This window comes from Cryptomeria japonica, chromosome 5, assembly GCF_030272615.1.
Source record: "Cryptomeria japonica chromosome 5, Sugi_1.0, whole genome shotgun sequence".
Lineage (NCBI taxonomy): Eukaryota > Viridiplantae > Streptophyta > Pinopsida > Cupressales > Cupressaceae > Cryptomeria > Cryptomeria japonica.
Window position 1 is genome coordinate 132,210,943 of NC_081409.1, and position 13,344 is coordinate 132,224,286.

Consider the following 13,344-nt stretch of genomic DNA (forward strand, 5'->3'; position numbering starts at 1 on the left):
CACTAATTTACATCATCTTCAAATTATTTATAGTTTAAAAGTTATAGTTGTCAGAAGTTGAAGATTATTTTAAAAGTGTTCATCTTAGTGTCAAAAGTGGCAAAAAAAGTGGGAACCATTATTGTGAGTTCACCCTTCTATGCTTGCAAAATAATGTGCATCACTATACTCGAATTTTCCATAAAAATAACAATTCTCCTTCTTCTTATTCTTAGACTCGGAGGATGACTCCCTTGAGTTAGAAGGAAGAAGTGGAGGAGTAGAATTCTAACCATTCTTCACCTTATGCTTGGAGGGATGCTCACCACCTGTAGGATAATTTGTCTTGGGATTCTTCATATTCTTACCCTTTCTCTTAGAAGATTGAGCCATCAGAGATTGAATCTTAGGAAGAGAATGGAGATCCAAACCTTATTGGACATGTGATGGTATAATCTTTGTGATTTCATTTGATTTGCATTGTCTTAGGTAATCTTCATATGTTATGGTGGATCTTTGTTGTTGTTAGGCTAGGGTTTTGTGATTGAATTCATTTAGCCTTTCAATATTGTCATTGTTGTTATCCATTTTCACCATAAACACAAGCATTTAGTGTTTTCTCTCCAAAGTGTAGGGTAGAACTATAAATTCTTCATTACTCTCATTTAAGATCTTTCATACACACAAGATTCTTGCACGCACATTTTCAGTAAATTATCAGCTATTTGTGGAGGTGGAAACCACCAAAACAAGGGGTTTGAATAAGGAAAAACCCTATATAGCCACCTAGACACCCTTTCTCAAGTTGCAAGTGCAGTTAGAGGAATTAGGTGGATGCACAATTTTCGATACCATCGAAAGACACAGATACAACCTCAGATCCAGAATTTGATCTTAGATTACAAACATCACGACGTGGTTCCCTGGAACAAGACCAAGGCATGGCGCCCTGGTCCCCAGGGTTTTGCATCTTTCTATGCCAGATCTGCATCTCAGACCCTCAGGACCTCAGATCAAGAGTTTTATCTTTCTATCAACATAGGGACCGAGGTGCCCAATGCCCTAATCCTGCCCAATTAGCGTCATATTTTAGTAGTAGTTGCACCTTTGAGACCATTTTTCAGTCCTACTTTTAGTATCTCAATATCAGTTTAGACAGAATCTACATTTTTAGTTTATGTGTGCTTCATTTCTCATCTCGTAGCATAGTTTATCGTGACATTATATTTTGCATATCTAGTCTTCATTACAGCAAAGGAATAGAAACACTAAGAGATATTCCTTGACTCTCTCTTCCCTACAAGAAATAGTCAAAGTGAGATATCTCCCTAGGCTTTTTCGTATTCCATTGTGTGTACATGAGATTTGGATTAGGTCTTAGTTACTTGGCTCCATTGTTATGCTCCACACATTGGAAATTATTGAACACGCATGCTCCAAGAGTTAGTACATATTACTCTAGTTAACATGTTACCATAAAATGCTCTTAAGTGCACATTAACCATATTCTACATTACTTTTATCTAAAAATTCAAGAAACTTTAGGCAAATATGTTGAAATCTTATGTTAAGAAATGAGGCAATTATAAGAGTATTGATTTTTATTTGGTTAGAGTAACTATTTGATTTTTTTTTTTTTTAATGTGAGGAGTGAGATAGAAAATGATGCAATATACACTCTCATATGAAACACTAAGAGAGGAACATTATCAAATATAAAGGAAGCGACTTGGAAACCATATTTAAATCACTTTGATTAGAATCCACTTGATGTTGCAAAGGACACTAGTACAAACTTTAGTTGGCCATATTTTTTTTTTCTCCCATGTTCTTTCTTTGTCATATTCTTGGACCGGGTGCTAACTTTGGTCTCAAAAATTGCCTATTATAGGCCTTTTTCATTTTTGCATAAATTTTGCAAATGGATGCAGTTTTTGACAAACCAAATATCATTAGAAAGCCGCTTTGATGAAATTTTCTATGGAGCAAGTATTTTATAAATATTTTGTCATCTTTTGATATTTTTCCTAAATTAAAGTTCCACGTTTCTTTTGTTGCTTCTACTTGGTGTCACTTGGAAAAATTTATTGTGGGAATTGAAAGTTCTAACTTTATCCATTCTAGGGAGTGTTTGTCTATAAGTGCCTATTTAATTTCGTGTTCCCTTAAACATCAATTCATAATAAAACCACATTGAGTTCCTCACTCCACAAAATTATCATGTATGAAACCTCAAGATGTCATAGTTGTTATAATCTTGGGGTCTTTGCCAAATTTTGGATGAAAACCAATGTGTGTTTAAAAAAGAATCTGAGTAGTTTTCTTATAGAAACAAAATAGATAATATTAAAGGAATCATAGGTCTTCATTATTTTGATAATTTTTTCTTTCATATTGAATACTACAAGGCACCTAAAGTGGTGAGGTAAAAACTTGCTAAGTTGTATGGTAAGGTCAATCAGTTCATGATATTGCAGCTTAAAGCCAATCTCACTTCTCTATCTCTAGATGCATAGGTCAAGTTGATTTTTTTGTAGTTGAAAGGATGTGGTCATGATAAATCTAATAATTAGTGTATGTTCTTAATCTTGTCTAATATTAGAGGTTCCTTTCTAATATTTTTCTCTACTTTTTATTATGTTATGGATGCAATGCGAGAAGATAATAAGATGCCTTCTTTTGAAGTGTTTTGTGATCATCTTACTAGGAAGCATGCCAAGTTTCTTTAGATGGATTCTTCCTATCTCCGTCTATCTTGCTTGATATATTTGATCTCAGATTTTATATATGCACAAGAGCTCAACAAAGAACGAAAATGTGGTTGTAAGTAGGCTTGCATATGAAAGTGCAAAAGCATAGTGTAGTCGAATGCGCAATTGATCAAGTAGTTAGTCAGGGTTTGATAATGAAGGAAGCATCTCCTTATATAGAAGACACTATATGAAATGGATGGATAAGATTGAGAGGTGTAAAAGAGGTCGGCTATGATTAGAGGGTAGGTAAAGAAAATAATAAAATAATAAGAGGGGTAGGTAGTGTATGAGTTAAGAGATGAATGACATGTGTCATGGGTAGAAAAGGCTAATGAATTAATTAAATAAATAAAGATATATTTAATTAATAGAGGAAGTGGGATCAATTAAATAAATAAGATATTTATTTAATTTAGGAAAAAATGATAATTTAAATAAATAAATGTATTTATTTAAATGAGAAATAAGGCTAGAAGAGGATAAATGAATTAAATAAATAAAGATTTATTTAATTAATAGAAGAATTAGGATAAAGTAATTAAATAAATAAAATATTTATTTAATTAGACATGACAATTTTAGGTGTCTACATTTTGCCCCTCTTTGAGACAATGCAACTTGTCGCGTTGTTTCAAAGAAGATAATATGAACTGATACGAAGTTGCCCCAAGATGGGAATGATATGCCCCCTCGAGAGATTGGATGAAAATGTCTGAAAAGATCACAGACAATCTCTCGATAAGAAAGAAAGGCTAGAATGGACTGACCAGATAGGATAGAGTGATAGAGTCATGGGATAACAAAGACTGACTCAGGAAATGAGGGCTAGGGTGGTAGATAAGATAGACTACGAGGGGAAAAAATCCTCATTGTCATCCACACATCCAAGAGATCAGAGTGTAGAGAGAGAATAGAGCAGCAACAGTCAGTAACGATGACATTGGTTCATAGATTTGATTGCGTTCGCCGATTTAAGAGGCCAGCACATGCAGGAGAGCTGGTAAGTACCATAAAACCTCCTTGTACTTTGTTGCATTAGTTGTTGTCATTAATGCATGCTAGGTAGTGCAATAAATGTGCATTTAAGTGATGTCAAAAAATGTCAAAAACATGTAGGCACGTCTATGTCATGAATGCGCGTTTATGTCTTCTAGGCCAAATCGAGTTCTGTGATGAACATATGCTGTCGATTGGATAAGCTGTTGAGAGGATACACTCAAGCAGGTCCTCTGGGGAAGACTAGGATAATAGATAGGGCTAGGATTGACAATTCTATGATAGAACATACGTTGCCAATTAGGAAACTACTCAAGAGGATACACTCAAGTGAAGGCCCTAGGATAAGATAGATCAAGGCACTTTGTGATGAACAGTGAGTACCAAGACATAGTACTTTATGATGAGCAGGGAGTACCAATAGGAGCAACACTTTGTGATGAATAGTGAGTGCAAATATGAGCAACACTTTGTGATGAACAGGGAGTGCAAAAATGAGCAGCACTTTGTGATGAACAGTGACTGCAAAAACGAGCAACAATTTGTGATGAACAGTGAGTGCCAAAATGTAGTACTTTGTGATGAATAGTGAGTACTACTAGGATAAATAGCAACACTTTGTGATGAACAGTGAGTGTCACTAGGATAGAGCGCCATATGATAGATATAAGCACTAGGATAAAGAGCAGTATTTTGTGATGAACAGGGAATGCCACTATGATTGACATGATTGATTTGCTTGACTGCAAGAGTACTTACCTATGCTAGAGTCATGGGAGAGATTCCCATCGACTCAAAGGTTACGACCAGAGCTGATATTTGAGGACAAAGCTGTGATTGAGGTTATGGGTCTACGATTTATTCTATATGTGCCTGAGTTTCAGGCAAACATGGGGTTGCTGATTGCACTTGCTGAGAGATGGCATTTAGAGACATGCACTTTTCATTTGCCGATGGGTGAGATGACAGTCACCTTGGAGGATGTATACAGGATTATGAGGATAACAATCGATGGGGAGTTAGTTCCTTATGATCGAGAGGGAGACAGGGATGCACTGAGACAAGTGTTTCAAGATCCAGGACTGGAGATGAGGGCTGGACACATGGCATGGAACACAATGACACTGACAGGATTAGTGCTAGCGGCAGTGCTGGTAGGAGTGATCAGTGGGTTCCTCTGTCTGGATAGGGTGACACGAGGATTGGCTATGGGATGGGGGAGGAGGAGGAGAGGAGGAGGATGAGACAACTAGGCTCAGGAGACAGAGGGGATAGGAGAGATGATCCTGGGGTGGGTCCTTCTAGGGATCAGACTCCATCGAGGCCAATCGACTCTGAGGGAGGGAGTTCATCATAGCCTTAGAGGGCTCCCTATGTATAAGTTTTGTACTATGATATATTATGATGTAGACACCTTTAGGTGATTGTAGCCATATTATTTTGACATCATTGTATCATGACACTTATGATTATATACATGATATGATTCATCTTTGTGGTAGCTATATGCATGTGTACCTATGTGATATGTATGTTTCTATGTGATGGTTATGATATGGATGCAAATATGTACATAATGAAATGCAATATTTTTTATTCTTTTATGTTTTTAATATGTTATGCCAATGCAAATGTGAATGTATAAAATGCAAATGACTATTTACATGATAAAAATGTAAAATGTGCTAATATGTGTTGTGTGCAGGATGTGATGCAATTGTGATAGCTATATGTATGTATGAAATGCTTAATATGTGGCAATGCAGGTGCAACTACATGAAATGCCAATATTTTTGGTGTGTCATTATACTCAGTCATGTGATAGCAGGCTACACGGACTCATGAAGGACGATGGAGGTCAATCAAGAAAGGGGGATGGAAGATAGAAGATATGAAAGTGAAAGAGATTCTTGTGCATTATCATCATTGAGCTTTATTATGGAAAAATAGGTTTTGACAATCAAGGCATATGTTCAACCCAGAAAGTCATTGTACCTGTTTGCATGGAGATAAAATAGTCACAAACAAGGAATGCCCCAGTTCACACTAGACTCTCAGTGTTCTCATATCCTTGGACAAGTCATAGAATTACTAAGAAACAATCCACATATAGCAAAAGAAAAATAGGTGACGATACCCCATCCTCGCCTTTCTAGTCAAAGACATCCTGGAGATAGAATCTCTAGTCAAAGACATCCCGGAAAAGCTAAAAATCATGTCACCAAAAGATAAAATCAAAAGAAAATCAAGACTCGACACCAACATCCACTGTAGTCCTCATGTTTAGTGTCTCTTGTTAGTTGTATAAGTCAGTTTGATTGTGGTCACAATGTTTACTTTCACAAAAAAGATAGATAGCACTGAACCATAATGTTGTCTGAGTCTGTTGAAAGATTTGATTTGTTGAAGCCCATTGTTATTGCTGTGTCTCATCTGAAACTGATTGAATCCATGCAACTGATACTTTATTGTGTAGAAGATGAAACTTTATTGTGGGTTGGCGATGCAAATGTTTCTTTATTGCGGATTGTCCACGGATAAATTGAAGAAAAGTGGAAGAAACTGTACTCCTTGAAACATGTGATGCTCTTAGTTCCACACCCATTACTAGACGTAGGATTTGCCTTAGCCATAGATAAGAGCTGAATTATTATGGATGAAAAGGGATGAAAAGGATTGTTTATTATGAATGGCGAACCAATCTTGGGTAGATCAATAACAAGCCATGATGGGAATGGGTAAGTTTATTATGAATGGATAGAATGTGAGTGTGTGCAAAGTGAAAGGATGAAATGGAATCCTGAAGGAGAGAGGAGCAATGTCTCTACGCATGGCACTGGTGACCCTGTTTTCACCATGGTACTTGCCCAGGGCACCACCGAAGTGATTGTCACCGTTGTACGAAATGTTTTCTCTTTACTTTTTTTATTTTTATTTTTTGTATTTTTGAATTTTTTGGTATTTTTGAATTGGGATACTCTGAAGAGCTATGTATAAAACCTGTGAAGGTGCATGTTGTTGATAGGATTCTCCAAAGGTTCACCCTCTGTGGTTGAGAGTTGATATGCACCAGATCCATATGCTGCTGTAATGATGTAAGGACCAAGCCAATTTGGTTCGAACTTGCTTTTCTTCTCTCTATCTTGCTGATTTTTAGGATTTTCTCTGAGAACCAAATCACCTACCGCAAATGTGTGAGGCTTGACTTTATGATTGTAACTGCAATGTTCCTTGACTGAATGATGTGTAGCTTGAGTGTCTATCTTCCTTGATAAAGGAACTGAGATAGAATTACTAATGTGTGGACTACAGTGGCCCGTATGCGTGTCACCTAAAGAAGTTTGGGAATCCCTGATAACAAAGTCCTTCAAGGAAGCTCCATTAAAGGTCCATGATGTATCACCAGAAGGGAAAGGATGTGTGGAACATGTGGATGAGTGATGAAGGCTTATGATTGTGAAAAGAAGTGAAAGTAGGATAACATGATGGAGACTTAGGATCAACAAGTGTTCTTTTTGACTTAAAATTTTAGAAATTTTGCCCCTAGTTATTTTTATATCAGGGGAGATCAACTCTTGTTCTTTTTGCTTCATAGGATTTTTATCCTTGACTTTGATTTTTGCAGAGTCTAGTAGCTTTTGATTTTGATTTGGACTGAAGGACTTTTCTTTAGTTTTGACTTTTAGTTTTTTTTGTTCATAGCTTGATTTTTGATCCCCAATTAGTAAGGGCCTTTTTGATTCTTGTTGATCCAAGTCTGGAAGTGGATTGGAAATGGAATGAGTGGATGAAATGGTAAAGCTATGTGACTTCTCAAAAGGGTTGGCGATACACTCAATAGATTCTTCATTGGAACCACTCTTAGGACTATTGATATCAAGAGATGCTTGCACAACTAGAGGAGATTTGCATTCAGACTTAGTAGCCACAACACTAGGTGGTTCACACCCAATTCCATGGCATTGCAAATTGTTTATATATTGTTCTTGTTGATTGAATACCTTAGGAGATAGTGGAAGTTGATCAACATGAAAGATATACTCACCACATCCCATGTCTTTAACCTTGAACTTTTCTTTCAGCTCTGATTGTTTGGATATAGAAGCTTTCAAGGATTTTGGATCCACATATGCCAATGAAGGAATAGCCTCTCGATTGGTTGGAATTGTTATTTCTGATCTAGGTCACAGATTGTTGCAATATATGAATGGATTTGGGTCAGCTTTGACAGTCACTTCAACTCCATTGTATGGAAACTTGATACATCGATGATATGTAGATGGTACTATGATCATCTCATGAATCCATGGATGTCCTAGCAATATATTATGTGTTAGATCTAGATCCAGGACTTGACAAACCACATCTTTTGTAACTGGCCCAACTTTGAGAGGTAAGGTGACTGTGCCTTTGGATGAACGCTCTTCATCATCATATGCCTTGATGGTAATTTTGTTTGTAGAATTCACAGCTTTATCTGAATATCCCAATTGTTTAATAGTGCTCAATGTACAAATGTTTAGACCTGCTCCTCCATCTATCAGGACTCGTTTTATTCGATATTTGTGTAGGAAGGCTTCAATGTGCAAAGGTGCATTATGTGGTTGGCTTATGGAGGTGTCGTCAACTTTTATAAATTTAAGGGAGTGTGGAATGGAAAGGTATCTCACCATGGCTTGAAACTGGTTCACGTTCATATCAGTAGGGACAAAATTTCTTCTTAAGATTTTGTCAAGAATAGCTTTATGTGTGGGGGATATGCGTAAGAGCTCGAGGATGGAGATAAGCGCGGGTGTCTTCCCTAATTGTTCTACAAGATCGTACTCAGGCTTGGTTGATGTAGAAGCTATGTTTTTAGCTGGAGCACCTTGCAATATGAATTTACCTTGATGAGTTGTAACATTACATTTAGAGGTAGGTTCGGAAGAAGATCCAATTCCTTTCAGGACAATCTTGGGTCTTTCGGTAGAATTCTCAGGCGTTTTGTCCTTAATGATAATGGTAGAGACATAATTGTCCATCGAAACGTGATTGATAGTTGAATCATAGTTATAGGATGCTCTAGTATAGTTGGTTTGGTCATCTATGGCTTTAGCTTTTCCCTTGTCATGTTTTGGGAATGGTTCCTTAAACATCTCATGTTCTTTATTGGATGAGTGTCCTTCAATCTCAATCTCACCTCTATCAATGAGATCTTGTATGATGTTCTTCAGTTGATGGCAATTTCCTATCTTGTGACCTTTTCTCTTATGAAATTCACAATACTCATCATCATTCCACCAATTTGGTTTGACCTTTGGTTCATATGGAGGAAAATCTGGAATAGTGATTACCTTGTTTGCCACTAGCTTTTTGAAAACCAATTCTAGTGGTTCTCCCAATGGTGTGTACTTCCTTCATGATCTGGAAGTTGTTTGAGTATTCACTTGATTGTTTGTAGAGCTTGATCCAGAAAAAACAATTTTTGGTCGTATTGTATTGGCATCCACAACACCATCATTGACTGTGTTCTTGTTTTTGTTCCAAAATCTTGGCTTATCTTTTCCTTTAAAGTCATCTTTGTTTTCCTTGAATATCTTAATGACTCCTTGTTCAATTAGGAACTTCTCTATTGCTAATCCTTTTTCAATGACGTCCTTGAAGGTGGACAAATAATCTTTTCTTAGGTCATAACCAATGTCTTTGTTAACATTTTGGGTGAACATCTCTACCATTTTTTTTTGTGGGATTTCACAAGAGCATCTGCTGGCTAGATTCCTCCATCTTTGCAAAAATGATGAAAAAGATTCTCCATCCCTTTGTTTGGTGTTGCACAAAGTAGTGACTGATATGTTTGTCTCTATGTTGTAGGAGAAATGTTGGATAAATGCCTCTACTAAGTCACCCCATGACTTAATTCCAGGTGGAAGTTGGGAGAACCATTCCATAGCTTGATCACCTAAGCTTTGTGGGAATAATCTCATCAAGTATGTCTCTTCTGCTGCTACCTCAATGCAAGCTGTGAAAAATTGTCTTATGTGTGCCTCAGGATCCCTTTTTCCTCTATACTTTTCAAACTTGGGTGTCACAAAGTGTGTAGGAAATGGAGGCATTGGAATGCTCTTGTCAAATGGATAGGGACATATGTCTCTCATTGTGTAAGTTGGCTTCGGTGTATTTATGTCCTCCATTTTCTTTTGTAAGTCCTTGATTTGTTGTTCCAAATTGTTCTTAGGTGGAGACTGACTTCTTGGACCATACCCCATGCCTGAAGCACCGAGTGGAGGGGCATGTTGCATATATGGATGATATTGATCATACACATGTTCATATGGAGGAGGTCTATAATGATGTTGCATATGCATATAAGGACCACTTGGTATAGAGTCATGTTGAGGAATAGAATATATACTTTTTCCATGTATACCATATTCTATGGGCATGTCATGAGTTTTTTCTAGTGTGTTGCCCCCAAATTTGACGTGGGGTTTCCTTGTGTTCAAAATTTGAGCATGCCTTTGAATATCCAATTGCTTTGGTGGTTGATCCTTAGCATTGGAATGTGATTGAGCATATTTTTCTGCATAAGACTTCCACAATGGTCTGCGAAGGTGAGTATCATATGCTTGACCATGTGTGTATGGGACCTCAAGTTTTTGAAACAAAGATGATGGTGATTCAGGCACCATATGTGGTCCTCTATTGCCTCCACTATTAGGCCTCCTTTGATCCATGTTGAGGTGAGGTTGTTGCAAAGGTTGATTTTCCATTATTTGAGACATGTCAAAATCATGAGGTATCTTGGCTCCACTTTGTGCTATCATTTGTAAGAAATATTGTCTATCTCTCCTCATTATTTCCTCAACCAATCTATTGAAACAGGGATCCATAATGGAGTCTTCAACTTCTGTTGAATGTACGGAAAAGTTGTCCGTATTGTCATTGTGTGTATCATTGTTGTTTGTAGTGTCCATGTTCTCAACATTTGGAATGTTTCTATAGGCATCCATGTCAGGTAATGTGTTATGATCAGAATTGAAAAAGACATCATTGTCATACTCATAGACACTCATGGTTGTGGACTCTTGAACCTCTTTAGTTTCTCTCCTAGATTTTGGGAATGGGTTTCGACCATGAACTAGGTATTGACCAAGATGTGTGAGACTAGATGAAAATGGAAAGAGTATGTAAGGCCAAGAGTTTGGATGGAATGTAAATGAATCTGAAGTGTACTTGCAATGTCCAAAGTGTAAGACAAGTATGTATGTAGTAGAGTAGGTGTGGCTTCCAAATAGATGATAGTTTCTCTTGATGAGGTAAGTTGACCTTGACTCTAAGTAAGACCAAATGAGACCCAAAGGTGATAGACCTTGATGAGGGACCACACAGCAAAATGTTGTTGTATGTAGTGTGTTGACAAAGTATGATGAGGACAAGCAAGTGACCTTTTGACTCAAGTTTAGACAAATGTGAATGTAATGTAAGGTGTAAAGCAATGATGGACTTTGTGAGACCCAAAAATAGGCTGAATGCTAGATGAAAACCTAGAGAGATACCTAGGAAGCTTAATAAGTCTGAAACTGAATGCTCTTGTTTGCTAAATTTGTGCAATTTTTCCAATCTATGAAGTTGCTTGTTGTGACCAAATCTGAATGTTTGACTATTTTTCGTGACAAGAGGACACAATGTTGTTGAACACTCAATGTTTGCAAGTGTTTAGACTAAAAAATGACTCCAAAGAAAAGTGTGTTGTCTGATGTAAAATTGTTTTGCATACACTTGAAGACACAAAAGACACAATGTTTTGTTGTTTGGTCTTGAATGTTTGAATGTTTAAAATAAGTCAAGTACAATTCTTATGGCTGGCCAAGACAATAGTTGTTGATCCCACATGGAGTTTCCCCCGAGGCTACGCTATTCAGAGAGGATACTTAGATGCTTGACCCCACTGGCTCCACCCTCGGCACTCACTTCTCGGGGCAGCCAAGCATCAGTCCCCATGAAAACTCCTCGTGGCGAACTTTGTATCTCTACTAAGAACTGTATGTGTGTGGGCCGCTACTAGAGGTCCGACATCCTGCCCCAACAACTAGAAGGATTTTGGCTTCTAAAACAAAGAGGTGCTAGTAAGGGCATCCTCTCGTGTGGCCATACATGCGGCACTTTTAGCTTTGTAAATACAGAAGGGTCCCAACCGGTAGGTGTTACGCCCTACAAATGATCAAATAAATTTGATCAAACGGGTTTATGGGGAGACATAGTGTCTGTATGAACTAATCAGCACACGTTATTCATAGTTTTCACCATGAATACAGTTATTTATAGTGGTTTGGAAGAAGATGGCTTTTCTTTTGCTACGACTTGGGTCGTCCTCTCCTCACTAGTAGTCCTAATGACCACACGGGGAGACAGGCCCTCTAAAGACAAAACAAAAAGAGCCTATTGCTCAAGACACAAAAGACAATGGTTCAATTTTAGTGCACCAATGGAAGTATTTTCTAGTCTATGAAAACAAAGCACACAATAGATATCAAAAAACCCTTGTCAAGGTCTTGCAACAAAGATCTATTAGTAGTTTGGATTGTTTCAAATGATCACCCCTTCCTACAAGCACACAAGTTAGGTAAATTTTATATCCAAAAGACTTTGTGAAATAGGGGCCTTCGACAAAACAATTTTTCTTTCAAGACAAGCTGCACCAATTTTGTTAGCTAGATCTGAAAATGTTAGCTCAAATTAAACCAAATCTGAAATCCGAATGATGAAAAACTGAATTAGTGAAACCCAAAATGAAACACTTGCACACAAACGCGGTCATTAGAAACACAAACGCGGCTTTGGGATGCAGATGTGCTTAAATGAGACACAGACATGGCTCCAGAACACATACGCGACTTCTGGACGTAGACGTGCCTGAAAACCCCACAGACGTGACTAGGGAACATAGACACGATTCCTGGAATCTACAAAAAAAAAAAATACTGTCAAGGATGAAAACGTGATTCCAAATGCCATAGACGTGGCAGAAAACCAAAAACACGATCCGCACGTACGCAGACCCGAAAATCTCAAAATATTGTCGAAAATGTCAAATCTACAACTTCAAAAAACACAAAATCTGCAACAAGGATGTTAAATGTAAAAAGGGACAAGGGTCCCACCGGGCGTGCCAAATGTTTATGGTGAAAATGGATAACAACAATGACAATATTGAAAGGCTAAATGAATTCAACCACGAAACCCTAGCCTAACAACAACAAAGATCCACCATAACATATGAAGATTACCTAAGACAATGCAAATCAAATGAAATCACAAAGATTATAGCGTCACATGTCCAATGGGGTTTGGATCTCCATTCTTCCTATCTCCATTGATCTTGCTTGATATATTTGCTCTCAGATTTTATATGTGCACAAGAGCTCAACAAAGAATGGAAATGTGGTTGTAAGTAGGCTTGCATATGAAAGTGCAAAAGCGTAGTGTAGTCGAATGCGCAATTGATCAAGTAGTTAGTTAGGGTTTGATAATGAAGGAAGCATCTCCTTATATAGAAGACACTATATGAAATGGATGGATAAGATTGAGAGGTGTAAAAGAGGTTGGCTATGATTAGAGGGTAGGTAAAGAAAATAAT